General features: G+C 34.7%; 1 protein-coding gene across 2 annotated transcripts in view; it reads left to right on the top strand.

The window, feature by feature from the left end:
- LOC106069242 (probable G-protein coupled receptor 139) overlaps positions 1-14,927 on the top strand; it is a 110,097-nt gene that overhangs the window by 12,375 nt on the left and 82,795 nt on the right. The window contains exon 1 of one of the 2 annotated variants that reach the window (XM_056031404.1): positions 8,318-8,387. The exons of the other annotated variant lie outside the window; for it this stretch is intronic. The gene's annotated coding sequence lies outside the window, so the exon portion shown is untranslated. Of the gene's footprint in view, positions 1-8,317; positions 8,388-14,927 lie in introns of those variants that run through there. 2 annotated transcript variants of the gene reach the window in all.

The following is a 14,927-nucleotide window of genomic DNA, read 5'->3' as shown; positions in this document are numbered from 1 at the left end:
AATATTAAAGCTGTTAACTAAGAATGTTTTATTGATCCTTATGGAAATGTGTTGTGATTACAAGGACTCTTTTCTCATATAAAGACAACACAACAGAAACATACACATAAATAGAACAGACACAACATAAAGAGTTCATTCAGCGACTACACACAAACATCTTGGTTCTTTTCATGTTTCCTGATCAAAGGGTGGCGTTGATAAAGTCTGACCGAGTAAAGTACAAACTAGTTTTTGTTTTAATTTTAAATTAGGAAGTAAATATTAGGCATAATGCATTTTATTATTTGGAAATATTTGTTTTTGGAAGCGCAGAAACACCTCTAAACGCTTCATAGACAAATCTGATTTTTTTTTTACAAAGCTGATTATAACATTCTCGGTGACAACATATCAATCAATCAACAAACTTACCAACTATTGAATTAATGAGTGGTCATTAATTAATTTGGTTTGATATAGAAGAAGAGAAATTAATCTAACAATATTAAGAGATATGGCAGTAAACGAAGAGGCTTTCCCCCTTTATACTGGCTTTGTTTTTTAAAACGTTTTTTTGTTTGTATTTTGCTCGTTTACGCATGAGACCGTAAGAATTGGGCAGAACTTCAACTAGATCCGAGAATGGAACCTGGGGAAAATAGCGAGTAACGGATCCCTGTCAAACAGACAGATACACAGACAGGCAGACTGAGTTAATATCAGCTTTGTAAAAAAAAAAAAAAAAAATCAGAGTTGTCTTTATGGTTAAGACAGTGGTACGCACGCTGTGCTAAGCGAGTCAATCGCACAGGTAACAAAGCCCGCTGTGGAGCGTCTCAATACAATTTTATGGGGAACATTTTGTTCCCAATATGGATCCATGAAGCAACGTCACGTGGTATTGATTGATTTATTCTGGCTAGTCTCATGGAGTACTTCTCGGACCTCAGGTCATCACTGATAATAGTCTTAATAGCAATTTGAGAAGATCACATCTCTCATACATGTCCTGTTTGGCTGGAGTGGCTTCCCTTAGTTAGGAATGAGTGTCCGAGTTTTCATAACAACTTGTTCAGGATTAATAAAGTCTGGCTGTATTACGAACATCTTTATACAACTTCTGAGATATGTGTATTAATGTATAACATCGCCTATATGAGATTATCTGTTGAGATTATCTGTTGATATTATATAATGAGATTATCTGTTGATATAGTCTCAAGAGAATATGAGAATATCTGGCGATATTGTCTCATGAGATTATCTGGTAATATTATCTCTTGAAATTTAATTAAGTGATTATTCAACTAGTTTAGTTTATTTGTTAAGATATAATGGAATGTATTTACTTTTGTTGGTCTTAGTGTGGGTGTTTCTCAGTTCTCAATTACTTGTTTCTAATTTACTTCTAGTGGATGTCTAGTGGATGTCACGCGTATACACACATACACATTAAAACAACATTGTATTGAAACATTCCACTTTCTGGTGAGTCTGGTCGTGCTGTTGTTGTTGACTTCTATGTTTTTTGTCTCTTAGGACTTTAAGACAAAGTCGTCATTTCGGTACAGAAGTTTTATCTCGGATACTTTCATATAAATATGAATATTTTTAAAAAATCTTAAATTGAAATTTAAGTGATGCACAGTTCGTAGAGGTTATGACAGCATCTCTGGAAGTTGAATACACATATGAAATCATACTAGCACAAAAGTAATACAGATGTCAGCAAGATTTCAATGACTTCCATTTGACTTGACCATTCTGTATGCAAGGGACGACACTTGCCAATAAAAAAAGCTCACTCCTTATTGACGGACTTTAATTGACTCCATTTTGACGGATCCTTTATTACTGGCGGACTTCTTGTTGACTTCTTACTGACTAGTTCTAGACTTTTCGACTGACTTCATATCGACTTATTATAGATCACTTATTGACAGTTTATTCACAAGTTTCACTTGCGCTAATATGAGCCGTTAGATCAATCTTGAGATATATTAGTATTAAGAGCTTTAAAAAGTTTCAACCTATAAAACACACACAAAGACACCTAGAACCTCAAGTGTGGGCGATATTGTCAACCAATGCTTCATTAAGAATTTCAAAATTTCCTCAAGCGTGAGCTCAGATAGACATGTGATCATGAAGAAATAAAGAACCCAGATTCGTAATGGAAAAAAAAGCTTGGTTTAAGAGTTCTGACAGGACCATAAGAAACTGTTCCAACAGAAAAAAAACACTTTCTCTCGAAAGATCTGAAGCGGAATGAGTTGGATGAAATTGAACGTGACGCTAATAATGATAGGATTAAATTCTAGTCAAGCGCTTTCGCTCTGAAAGTACTGCCATTTATCTGATTATTGTTTAGGTCGATATAAAATGGGCAATCTCGAAAGTTGGCCCATTGGGCCATCTCAGATGTTGGCCCATTGGGCCAAGAAAAAAAGATAAATGACAATAGTTTGACTAAGCTGAATAAGTTCGGGCAGAGAGATTTCAAGGCATCGTTATAAATATTGGTCTGAGTGAGTCAGGCGGTGTAGAGAAATGAAAAAACTGGGGTGGGGGGAATGTTGGGCGAAACAATACAATGTAAGGGAGGCGCGGTGGCTGAGCGGTAAAGCGCTTGACTTTCGAACCGAACCGGGGTTCAAATCCTGGTGAAGACTGGGATTTTTAATTTCGGGATCTTCGGGCGCCTCTGAGTTCACCCAGCTCTAATGGATACCTGACATTAGTTAGGGAAAAGTAAAGGCGATTGGTCGTTGTGCTGGCCACATGACACCCTCGTTAACCGTAGGCCACAGAAACAGATGACCTTTACTGCTTTATTGATCCCAACGGAAATTTGTTGTGATTACAAGGACTCTTTTCTCATATAAAGACAACACAACAGAAAAGTACATATAAATACAACAGACACAACATAAAGCGTTCATTCACACAGTCATCTTGGTGCTTTTCATGTTCCCTGATCAACGAGTGGCGGTGATAGAGTCTGACCGAGTGAGATACGAACGCGTTTCTATATCCTGTATCGCTCTGTTCTTGCTTTGATTGACAGCAATTTTCGATTTTCCTTAGATACTTTTGTTCAAAAAGTTCCTTTAAATATGCTAATGTTGTGAGTGTAATTTTTTTATGTCCTTTTTATGATGTTTTCTAGACGTCGCAACAGTTTAGATGTAGCGTTGCCTTGCCAACATGTTATTCCGTATGTTAGCAGATTTTGTATCAACAAAATAAAGGACAAAAATATTCAGTTAAAATTCTTTAACAATTGAGTGTTTTTATCTATATAATTTTGAAACATATTTTTTATGAAATGACTGAACACAAAAATGTTGCGATTCTATGTTATATACGTATAAAAACATTACAACAACATAATAGCTGTGACATTGTGACTGTGGCATGGTGACTGTGGCATGGTGACTGTGGCATGGTGACTATGGCATGGTGACTGTGGCATGGTGACTGTCACATGGTGACTGTGGCATGGTGACTGTGACATGGTGACTTTGACATGGTGACTGTCACATGGTGACTGTGGCACGATGACTGTCACGTGGTGACTGTGGCACGATGACTGTCACGTGGTGACTGTCACATGGTGACTGTCACATGGTGACTGTCGCATGGTGACTGTGGCATGATGACTGTCACGTGGTGACTGTCACATGGTGACTGTCACATGGTGACTGTCGCATGGTGACTGTGGCATGATGACTGTTACATGGTGACTTTGACATGGTGACTGTCACATGGTGACTGTGGCACGATGACTGTCACGTGGTGACTGTGGCACGATGACTGTCACGTGGTGACTGTCACGTGGTGACTGTCACATGGTGGGAAAGTTAAAGGCTGTTAACTTCTGAAAATAGGGAGACGTATTGAACAGCCCATTCCATTGTAACAAAACAGCCTTTCATTTCTCTTTTCCCGGTTCAACCTTGGAACTCTTGTTTTAGAGAGATATCAGAGGTCTCTAGTGCTCTCCACTTCATGCTTATTCATTCCCTATATGATTCTTGACTTTCTAGTCCACGCTTATTCTCTATGTGACTCTTGACTCTCTAGTCCACGCTTATTCTCTATGTGACTCTTGACTCTCTAGTCCATACTCATTCTCCATCGTCCTTCACGTACACATCTCCCTCTCTCTCTCTCTCGCCACCATTTACCTTCCGTACTCAAAACACTTAAAGAGACAACATTTTGAGTCTAACAACAAAACAATGACAAGAAATGCAAACTCGATGGAACACGTTCAACTCTTGGGTATTGATCCGAATAGAAAAGAACTTCGGACCTGCCTGGTTTATCACGTACTGTGGACTATCCGGACTAGAAGACGACCAATGCCGGACTATGTGATCCGCTTTTTCAATTAGCTTTGACGTTCCAATGTTATATTAACTGAAATACTGTTTCAATTAATAATCTTGTATCTCAAAGGAAGAAATAAGAAAATTAAAATAGAATGCTTTTTTAAAAACAAAGCTTATATTAAGCGTACTTGTATCAGTTAGTTTGGATTAGTCATAAAAAATTAATTTATAATAGATCTAGAGTCCTAGACGAACAAAAAAAAAGCATTAATAAAAAAAAAAAAAAAGGGGGGACAGATCTGAATTTAAACTCATGGCTCAATCCTTGTCAAGCCAACACGGTAACCACTCTGCTAGTGTAGAGCTTATGAACATGGAAGATTGTAGAGTTATCTATTTTTTCTATAGTCTAGACCTATTTTTCAGGTTTGAATTAAGTAAGACTTAGACGACGGCCTATAATGGGGACTAATTAAGCTTTTAGCACCACTTCAGTCAATGACAATTTATTTCCCTTGTTTTGAGATACCAAAAAAAATGTATATCAATAGTTAATTAACTAATTGGTTGTTTTTATTATTATTGATTCTTGTGTTGTCAGGTAAAAGAAATAATTATTCAAAATTTCAGCTTGATCCGAGATTATATGTGGTAGAAATCGCGTGTAAATTTTTTTTCAAGATAGACAGAGTGAGTTGATATAAGCTTTGTAAAAATAATCAACTTTAAGAAATCATCATACAAGAAGAAACAAGATTACAAAGAGAGTTTGTGTTACACAAACTCAGAGGCGGCCCCGTCGAAGTCGGATCCCTGTCGGATCTGCATATTCGCAAATAATATTCAAGAGGTGATTTAATTTTGATGGTCAAAAGTAATAATGTTTCAAAGATTCATTTGCTGTAAACTTAAATTTAAATTAAATAAAAAATTTTAGATTAGTTTTAGTATATTAAAACATTGCAATATTTATCAAAACGTTTGGAAATGAAAATCTACACTTTTTTTTTTACACTTTAAGTTTAGAAATTGAAATTCTACATCTTAATCTAGTCTATTTTAGTCTAAACTAGATCTAGAAATTCTAGATCTAGATTCTAAAATAATTTTAATTAGAATATAAATCCAGATCTAGATATATTGTAATAAAAATCTAGATCTAGTTTAAAAAATCTAGATTAGATCTAAATCAAGATATTCCTTTTTTAAACGCGAGTTACATAACGAGGCTTAATAAACATTACTATACCGAGTTCTTTTTTCATTTCATTTGAAGAATTAATTCCCTATGACGTCAAAGGAAAAAAAACACTACGTCACACGGCCTAGTTAGACTAAAAATCGCATTCATCATTACGAGCCATTTATCGAGTGTTCATAGACTTTGGTGCACCGAGTGCGTTCTTTAAGCATTTCTTTTAAAGAATTCATTCCATATGACGTCAAAGGAAAAAAAAACACTACGTCACACGACCTAGCTAGAATAAAAATCGCCTTCATCATTACGAGCCATTTATCGAGTGATCATAGACATTGGTGCACCGAGTGCGTTCTTTTAGCATTTCTTTTAATTAAAGAATTCATTCCATATGACGTCAAAGGAAAAAAAAAACACTACGTCACACGGCCTAGATAGACTAAAAATCACCTTCATCATTACGAGCCATTTATCGAGTGTTCATAGACATTGGTGCACCGAGTGCGTTCTTTTAACATTACTTTTAAAGAATTCATTCCATATGACGTCAAAGGAAAAAAAAAAACACTACGTCACACGGCCTAGCTAGACTAAAAATCACCTTCATCATTACGAGCCATTTATCGAGTGTTCATAGACATTGGTGCACCAAGTGCGTTCTTTTAATATTACATTTAAAGAGTTCATTCATTTGACGTCAAAGAAATAAAAATTCCATTACCTCACAATAGGCTAGTACCGGTACCCTAAAAATGTCTTTATTTACACGAGATATTTAACGAGGGTTCATATACATCGGTGCACTGAGTTCTAATAGAATTTATTTAAAGAGGATCAAAGCCGCATTGTTTTTGCGTTTTGTCTGTCAGTCGGTCTGTCCGTCATCTTGATATAAAAAAAAAAACAACTAAAAGTTATTAAAATTGATTAACCTTTATTTTACGTTTCAAAACATCGCAATAATTTTTAGGTATGAATACAATTGAAAAGTTTATATAATAGATTGTTCCGGATGTTTGTATAAATAGTAAAAGAAAAAGAGAATTTCAGATAAATGTAATAACGTTAATTAAATTTTTTGGATGGTCTCGTATAAAAATTAGATGTACTACAGCCATGTGGAGAGATTTTCATACCTTTGGATTCTGTTTTCCTTAAAAATCGGAACATAATATTAACGATAATTAGATTTTTTAATGTTTTAGGTAGAAAGTTAAATGTACTGTAAGAGAGTAGTGAGTTAAAATATTTTTCATAAAAATCCGAAAAAACATTATTTCGTAAATGAGAAGATTATTTGTTTATTAATTAGAAGAGAGGAGTTCAAACAATTATTTGGCGTTAGTAGATTTTTAAATAAATTCGGAAATTTCTGGCGACGATTTGTAAGAAACAAAATCCGGAACATTCTTTATCGATTACAAAACTTCTATGTTATGTTTCAGCAAGAAAATTAAATGTCTAAAAAGTAATTTTCAGTAATCAATTCTAGTAAATTACTTTTTTTTTTAAAGCCCTGAACAACCTATTGTCGATATTTTTAAAATTTGTTTAAAGATGAAAATACGGAACAATTTGATATTGATAACCAAATTATAGTGACGCATTGTCAAATAATATAAGTGTAATATTAGTAAATTATGCGATTTCAAACAATCATTAGGCATAATTCATGTTTTATAAAACAATATCCGGAGCATTTTTACACTTAATGAAATATAAGTCAGTATAGAGATTTTGATTTAGCATTAATATGCTATTTACATAAAAAACGGAACAACATATTATTGATAATGTGTTTTTGCAACGTTTAAGAATGGAAATTGAATGTAATATAAATTAGAAGAGCAAACACATATTTGTTGGGGTTGATTAGTTTTGCAAAAAAAAAACAATCCGGAACAATCAATTTTTAGATACTTAAAACTATTGAGATGATACGGGAGGAACATTAAAGGGTAAATCAGATTTTCAATAGCTTTTAGAGTTCTAGTTTTTTTTAAATCTAATCGTGACGGACAGACCGACCAACAGACAAAACGCACAAAAATAATCTTCTTTTATTTGGATGGGGGCACTAAACAAAAAATAAATAAAATCTGATTTTTTTTTAAAGTTTAAGGAATTTGTCTAGCACCTGCACATGTTGCGGCGTTACGCTACTGCACGAAAATCGCTGCATAAAAAGTCCATTAAAAAAAATGTGCGTGATATTTACATACAAAATGCATTATTAGCCTTTATAAACAAACAGAAATGTTTTCTTTTAATTTTAGCAGCTAGTTGACCAGAAAAAACATCTTTAACTATTATTTATATTTGTTGTAAACATTTCCTGTACATTTTAAAAATATATTTGACTTTGTGATACTGAAAATACACTGGAAATGTCCATCTTTGTTAGCATATTGTGACATTGCCTCCCTTACATTTACGTAATTATTTTAGAATTGGTGTATTTTTATGAAAAAATCGCTTGCATAATTAATTTTATAAATTAAACGGTTTGCTTTTAGAAAACCAAAAGTAGCCGTTGCACCTAAACTTTTCAAGCCGCATTTAATGATGAAATAATATTTTTCATATCTCTTGTAGTTTTCGAGATCTGAGTGTGACAGACGGACAGACGGACAGACGGACACTTTGCACAAACCTAATAGCGGCTTTTTCCCCTTACGGGGGCCGCTAAAAAACATCCGACTCCATTGTTCACAACAACAGCTGTATACTATTTTACTTTCAGTGTTTTGCCAGGAAGGCGTAATGATTTCCAAAACAAGGGGGATTTGGGTTCGAATCCCAGTAAAGACTGGGACTCGGTGGGAAAGTTTAAGGCTGTTTATCCTTCTGCTGGCCACATGACATTCCAGGTAACCGTAGGCTGTAGAAACAGAGAACTTTTACATCGTCTGCTCCATTGATTACAAAGTGTGAACAAAAGTAATAGTAAACACTAATAATATAGGCTTCAATTTTGAAGAAATTTTTTTTATTTGTTTTGTTTCAGTGCACCTTTAGTTTCTTCTTTCCCACTTTATGCCCAGCGCCCCCTAACCGCCCCCTATTGTGCCCAGCGCTCCCTAACCGCCCCCTATTGTGCCCAGCGCCCCCTAACCGCCCCCTATTGTGCCCAGCGCCCCCTAACCGCCCCCTATTGTGCCCAGCGCCCCCTAACCGCCCCCTATTGTGCCCAGCGCCCCCTAACCGCCCCCTATTGTGCCCAGCGCCCCCTACCGTGGTTCCCAGCGCCCCTCAATTTCACGAAAACGCCCCGAAGGGGAGGGCGGTAGCGCCCCCGTTGAAGACCACTGAATACTACTGATTATTGTCATAGAGAAAATAGAGAAATATTTGTACCCCCTCCTATTATTTCATAACTATGAGTACCCCCCCCCCCCCCCCGAAAAAAAACGGATTGACCATAACTCTCTTCCGATAAAAGATTCAACTAATGGATTTAATTTGCGCTTATATTATTTACTTGTGTCATCTTATTAATTTGACGTGTTAGCGGCACTCCTAACATCCTTAGCCATTTCATGATTTTGTAGAAATAATTCTTAAAATTCTTAATAATAAAATGTTATTATTATTTGTTATTAATTTAAATTTATTAGCTGAACATAGTAAGTGGGTACTTAAACAAGCAAAATACAACAAAAAAAATTTAAACAACAAAGCTTATATTAATAAGTGTATCAATTAGTTTGGATTAGTCATAATTAAATTTTTAATAAACCTCAGACGACAATCTATAAATATAAAAGGACTAGTTCAACTTATACCAAGGAAGGACTTTTTTTTCCCCATCTTGATTGTAAAAGTCTCATTGGATGGTTAGATTGTATCTAGAGCGACATCATCATTTAAGGCGGCACGTGGACAAGCTGATATCCATACTCCAATTTAGAATAACCTTTGTCAGCACGTGAACTGGCAGCTTGACAACCGAAGCTGGCTAATATCCCTACGCCTTTTTTTTTCTCGAATATACTTTTGTCTTTTCTAATTTACGAAAACAATTATAGAGTCATTGAAGAGTTTAGTATAACTAGATGTTCTAAGACGTCTGGATTTCATGTCATGAATAAATATGAAAAAAACAAAAAAAACAAGTACATTAGCTAAAAGGTTGATTTTAAAAAATGCCTTTGAGCTTGATGTAAAATTAAAAAAGAAAGAAAACAAAACATTGATAAAGGTTAAAAATGTAATTGTCTCTTGCCCCCGAGGCGAAACTTTTTAATAACATTATTAATTTGTGATCAGAAACTTTTTTTTTTTTTATTTCTTTGTGATTTAACATTCCTTTTTTTTATAGTTTGATTCGTTAATTGGGAATTTCCATCCTTGTTTTTAAGAAGAAAACAAAATAGATTACACTACAATTATTGAAAAGCATAGAAAGCTCACAGGATGTATACATATCCGGTTAAATAATTAGCCAATTTACATACATAACTGGTTTAAAATATGACCGGTTAAATAATTAGCCAATTTACATACATAACTGGTTTAAAATATGACCGGTTAAATAATTAGCCAATGTACATACATAACTGGTTTAAAATATGACCGGTTAAAACATATAGCCGATTTTAATATATAGGCAAACTAGTTTCAAACCGGTTTACAGGCTAACCGTCTGCCTAGTTTGTGTGCCCTTTGACCTGTACAAAAGTATCAGGTGATTTGTCTTCCAACCAGTAACAAGGTTTCGAGTCGTGCGAAAAACGCGAAGAGAAAAATATCAGTCATTTACAGCCATTGTGCAAACCTTTAAATACCTTGGTACTATCCTAGACAATAAACTAAATTTTACTGCAAATACTGATTATATCAGCAAAAAAGGGCAGCAAAGATTACGACTACTAAGAAAACTGTCCTCGTTTAATGTTAGCGAAAAGGCCTTGGCTATGTTTTATCACGCTCACATCTGCAATATTTTAAGTTTCAATATCACTGCCTGGTATGGCAATCTGAGCATTAAAAATAAGAATAAACTTAATAGAATCCTAAATGCTGCTGGCAAAATCATTGGCAAAAAACAAACCCCATTTGGGCAGTTGTTTGAGACAAACATCTATAAAAAAGCTAACAAGATCCTCGAAATAAAGAATCACCCTTTGTGTCAGGATTTTGTGATTTTACCATCACAAAAGAGATACAAGACACCGATAGCAAAGACAAACAGACACAAACACTCTTTTGTTCCCCTGGCAATCAAATCATTAAATAAGAACAATCTGGTATAAACTTTGTCACATGTAAATTATGAGTGCGTCTGGTGTGAATGTACACTTTGGTTTCTTATAGTTATAATGTTTTTTGTTTGGTGTAATGCACAAATTGTAAGACAAATTTCCTTACGGATAATAAAGATTATTATTATTATTATTATTATTACACAGCCAACGACAGCCATGAACAGTCATACATATACACAGGCATACAAACATGACACTACAAACAGTGCTTTACAAACACTATGTTAGAAACAGTAAAATGTTAGCAGAATTAGAAAGATAGAAAGAAAAAACATTTGAGTAGATTTTTAAAAAAGGAAACAGGTGAACACATTAATACTAATAAAAGTTATTTGAGAAAAGGGTTTGAACTCGTGCACCTGTAACACCACGGTAAAGCGTTATATCCGTATAAAATGGGATCATAGAGGGCATAGTTCTTCTAGAATTAAATTAACAAATAAAAATTTATTTTTTATAGTGGTCAGTGTTATTGACTTGTTTTAAACTTTTTAAAATTAAATCTTAGTAAAATGATCTGGTAAAAATAGACGATTTAATTTTCAAAAAATACGAGGCACCTTTCTGATTTTCTCAAACGCGAAAATTACTATTTTTAAAAAAAAAAGATACGTACATGATACAGATATTCTATTTTCACACAATTACACCTCGCGCGCCTGTAACACCACACTGAAGGGTTATATCCGTTTCAAAATGGGATCATAGAGGGCATAGTTCTTCTAGAATTAAATTAACAAATAAGTTTATGTTTTATATTGGTCAGTGTTATTGACTTGTTTTAAACTTTTAAAAAAAATTAAAGCTTAATAAAATGATCTGGTAACAATAGACGATTTAATTTTCAAAAAATACGAGGCACCTTTCTGATTTTCTTAAACGCTAAAATTACTAATTTTTTAAAAAAGATACGTACATGATACAGATATTCTATTTTCACACAATTAAATTAAACTATAAGTGACTAGATTGGCTATCTAAGTTATTTAGATTTTCTAAGCGGCAGACATGTAAAGTTGATTCTGTTATGTAGAAGAGTATAAATCATCTTCAGTATTTCAACTCTGGCTACCAAGCGTGACGAAGACCAAATTGTTATCCAGTTGTTTTTTTTTAAACCATGTGTACTTTGGCCGATGTAATTTAGTCTTGTCGAGACACAATTTTCTACCCAATAACCTAGTTCCCCTCCCCCCTCTGCCTCCGATTTCTAAGTCGGTTTTAAACTATCTCTTTTTACCTCTCTACTTTTCTCTCTCTCTCTCTCTCTCTCTCTCTCTTTTTCTCTCTCTCACACACACACACATTTTTCCTTTTACTTTTTCTTTCACTCTTTCTCCCTTCCCTCGCTCTCTCTTTCTTCTGGACCTCAAGGTCAAGGTTTTATTGTATGCTTGGTTTTAGTCAAGGAAAAGATCGAACTTCTCTGATTGCCACAAAATGCCAAAGGGCTTTAACAGAAGAGGAAAAACAAAATTAGCTGCGCGCTAAGCGAACGATATTCAACCCTCCACCCTCCCTCCACAAAAATTAAACACTTTGATGACTTTCTAAAAAAAAAAAAGAATAAATGAAAGTTTCAGTTTTGAGTTCTGAATAACAAAATTGTCCCAGAACTTGTCCCAGAATTTACAAAAACTTCCCAAGTAGCAGACATCACCCCCTCCCCACGAAATGCTTATTATTTCAAGGTTAAACTAAGTTAAATAAAAATTTATTTTTTTTTGACCGTACATCATTTTTTTCAAAGCTTATATTAAATCTCAATCTGTCTGTCTATTTGTCTGTCTGTCTCTCATCTTAAACATTTCGTTGCTAAAAGTTTCAAACTTACAATAGATTTAAAAACAAAACTTCTATTTTTGTAAGTACTTGAATGGGTCAGTGGCAAGCCCTTCGATCGTCCATCATGGAGGCTCGAGTTTGAAGCACAGCAGAATAGCTTTAACATAGGCGTCTATTCCTATCTCGTTTATAGCATTATGTTCTCGTGAAGCTGTTATGGGCAAGAAGAACTGTCGATTTATGTCAAGAAAAGATGTGTTTAATGATTCTTCTAGAAGAAATTTCGCTTCACCTTCTCTTTTATTCCAACTACTGTAACAATCACATAAAATTATAGTATTAAAAAAAAAAGTCAATTATAAACAAAAATGTTGAGAAAGAAAAACCAAGCTTTAAAAAACAAGCAAATGAAAAATAAAACTGAACCCCCCTGCCCAAAATGTTCTAAAGAGAATAATTCCACATTTACATCCACATATCTCAATACTGTAAGATGTATTTACCTTTACAAGACAGACAGAGTGAGTTGATATACCAGACAGACAGAGTGAGTTGATATATCAGACAGACACAGTGAGTTGATATACCAGACAGACAGAGTGAGTTGATATACCAGACAGACAGAGTGAGTTGATATACCAGACAGACAGAGTGAGTTGATATACCAGACAGACAGAGTGAGTTGATATACCAGACAGACAGAGTGAGTTGATATACCAGACAGACAGAGTGAGTTGATATACCAGACAGACACAGTGAGTTGATATACCAGACAGAGTGAGTTGATATATCAGACAAACAGAGTGAGTTGATATACCAGACAGACACAGTGAGTTGATATACCAGACAGACACAGTGAGTTTATATACCAGACAAAAAGAGTGAGTTTATATACCAGACAGAGTGAGTTGATATAACAGACAGACACAGTGAGTTGATATACCAGACAGACAGACTGAGTTGATATACCAGACAGACACAGTGAGTTGATATACCAGACAGACAGAGTGAGTTGATATACCAGACATCAGAGTGAGTTGATATACCAGACAGACACAGTGAGTTGATATACCAGACAGACAGAGTGAGTTGATATACCAGACAGACAGAGTGAGTTGTTATACCAGACAGACACAGTGAGTTGATATACCAGACAGACACAGTGAGTTGATATACCAGACAGACAGAGTGAGTTGATATACGCTATGAAATAAAACAATATCCTTTTGAAACCCAGAAATGTTGCTACCAGTGGACGACTCAATTACGTCTCTGACCTCTCTGGGAGTGCACGTATCACATAAAACACTTAGTCTGGGGGAGGGGCGGACAGTGTGTTTCCGACTACCTTGGTCTTACCTCCACGTGGCGCAGCAATAATGAGTCACTTGTAACAGTCACACTTCAGGCTGGACAGGCGTTCAACGGAACAGATTGAGACCGAGACAGTCTTATGGAATAGAGCTAATTGAAAGAATCGGAGATTTTTTAAATATTTTTTTTTGTTACAAAACAAAAAACAAAACAAAAAAGCCTAAAAGAGAAATGGGAAAAGAAAAAAGTTGAGCCTTTTGATAAGTGAAATTTTTATATAAATCTATAATATTTTTATCAGTAACTCCATTTCCATTTTTTTGTCTACTTTTTTTGAAGGTTTTTGACCTGGACTCCTGACAGAAGGCTTAGGGGCATAATCATTTGATTTGACAACCCAGGATTTGATTTTTGTTTATAATATATATATATATATATATATATATATATATATATATATATATATATATATATTGTTATGGAGTGTATGTTTGTGCGTTTCTATGGTGACGGTAGGAAGAGGTTTGCGATTGGTTGTGAATGATGCGTCATAGGTCTACAACGGTTTAGTTGTCTACTTGTCAACGACGGTAACTACATATATGCATATATTATGAGATCAATATACATTGAAAGATCGATCAAATGATCAATACATCAATTGAGACCTGACTGCCTGGTCACTGCCTATGTCTCTTTCTCTTCCATCAAACATTTCAACATTTTCTTTTAGACCTTTGAAACTGACGAACAAAATGCACCATGGAATGTATTTTGTAAGGTTTTCAAATATTTTATTTCGGTCAATATATTTTCTCTCTGTGACTTTTCATATAGCTTATTTGAACTTTTATGCATTAAAAAAAAATCGATCCTGTAAACATTCACCAGGATACACCATTCTAACCTCCTCCTGCAAACTTCTAGAGCAGACTTACAGAAAATAAATCTTGTCACCTCGAGTTTCGTCTAAAGAGATACACCGCTCTGACCATGAGATGTCCCTCAAGGCAACATTTCAGACCTATGTCATTACTCACTCTG

The sequence above is a fragment of the Biomphalaria glabrata genome, chromosome 1 (assembly GCF_947242115.1).
Source record: "Biomphalaria glabrata chromosome 1, xgBioGlab47.1, whole genome shotgun sequence".
In the NCBI taxonomy this organism is placed as follows: domain Eukaryota; kingdom Metazoa; phylum Mollusca; class Gastropoda; family Planorbidae; genus Biomphalaria; species Biomphalaria glabrata.
The sequence above is the reverse complement of the archived record's forward strand: the minus strand, read 5'-3'. Positions and strand labels throughout refer to the sequence as shown.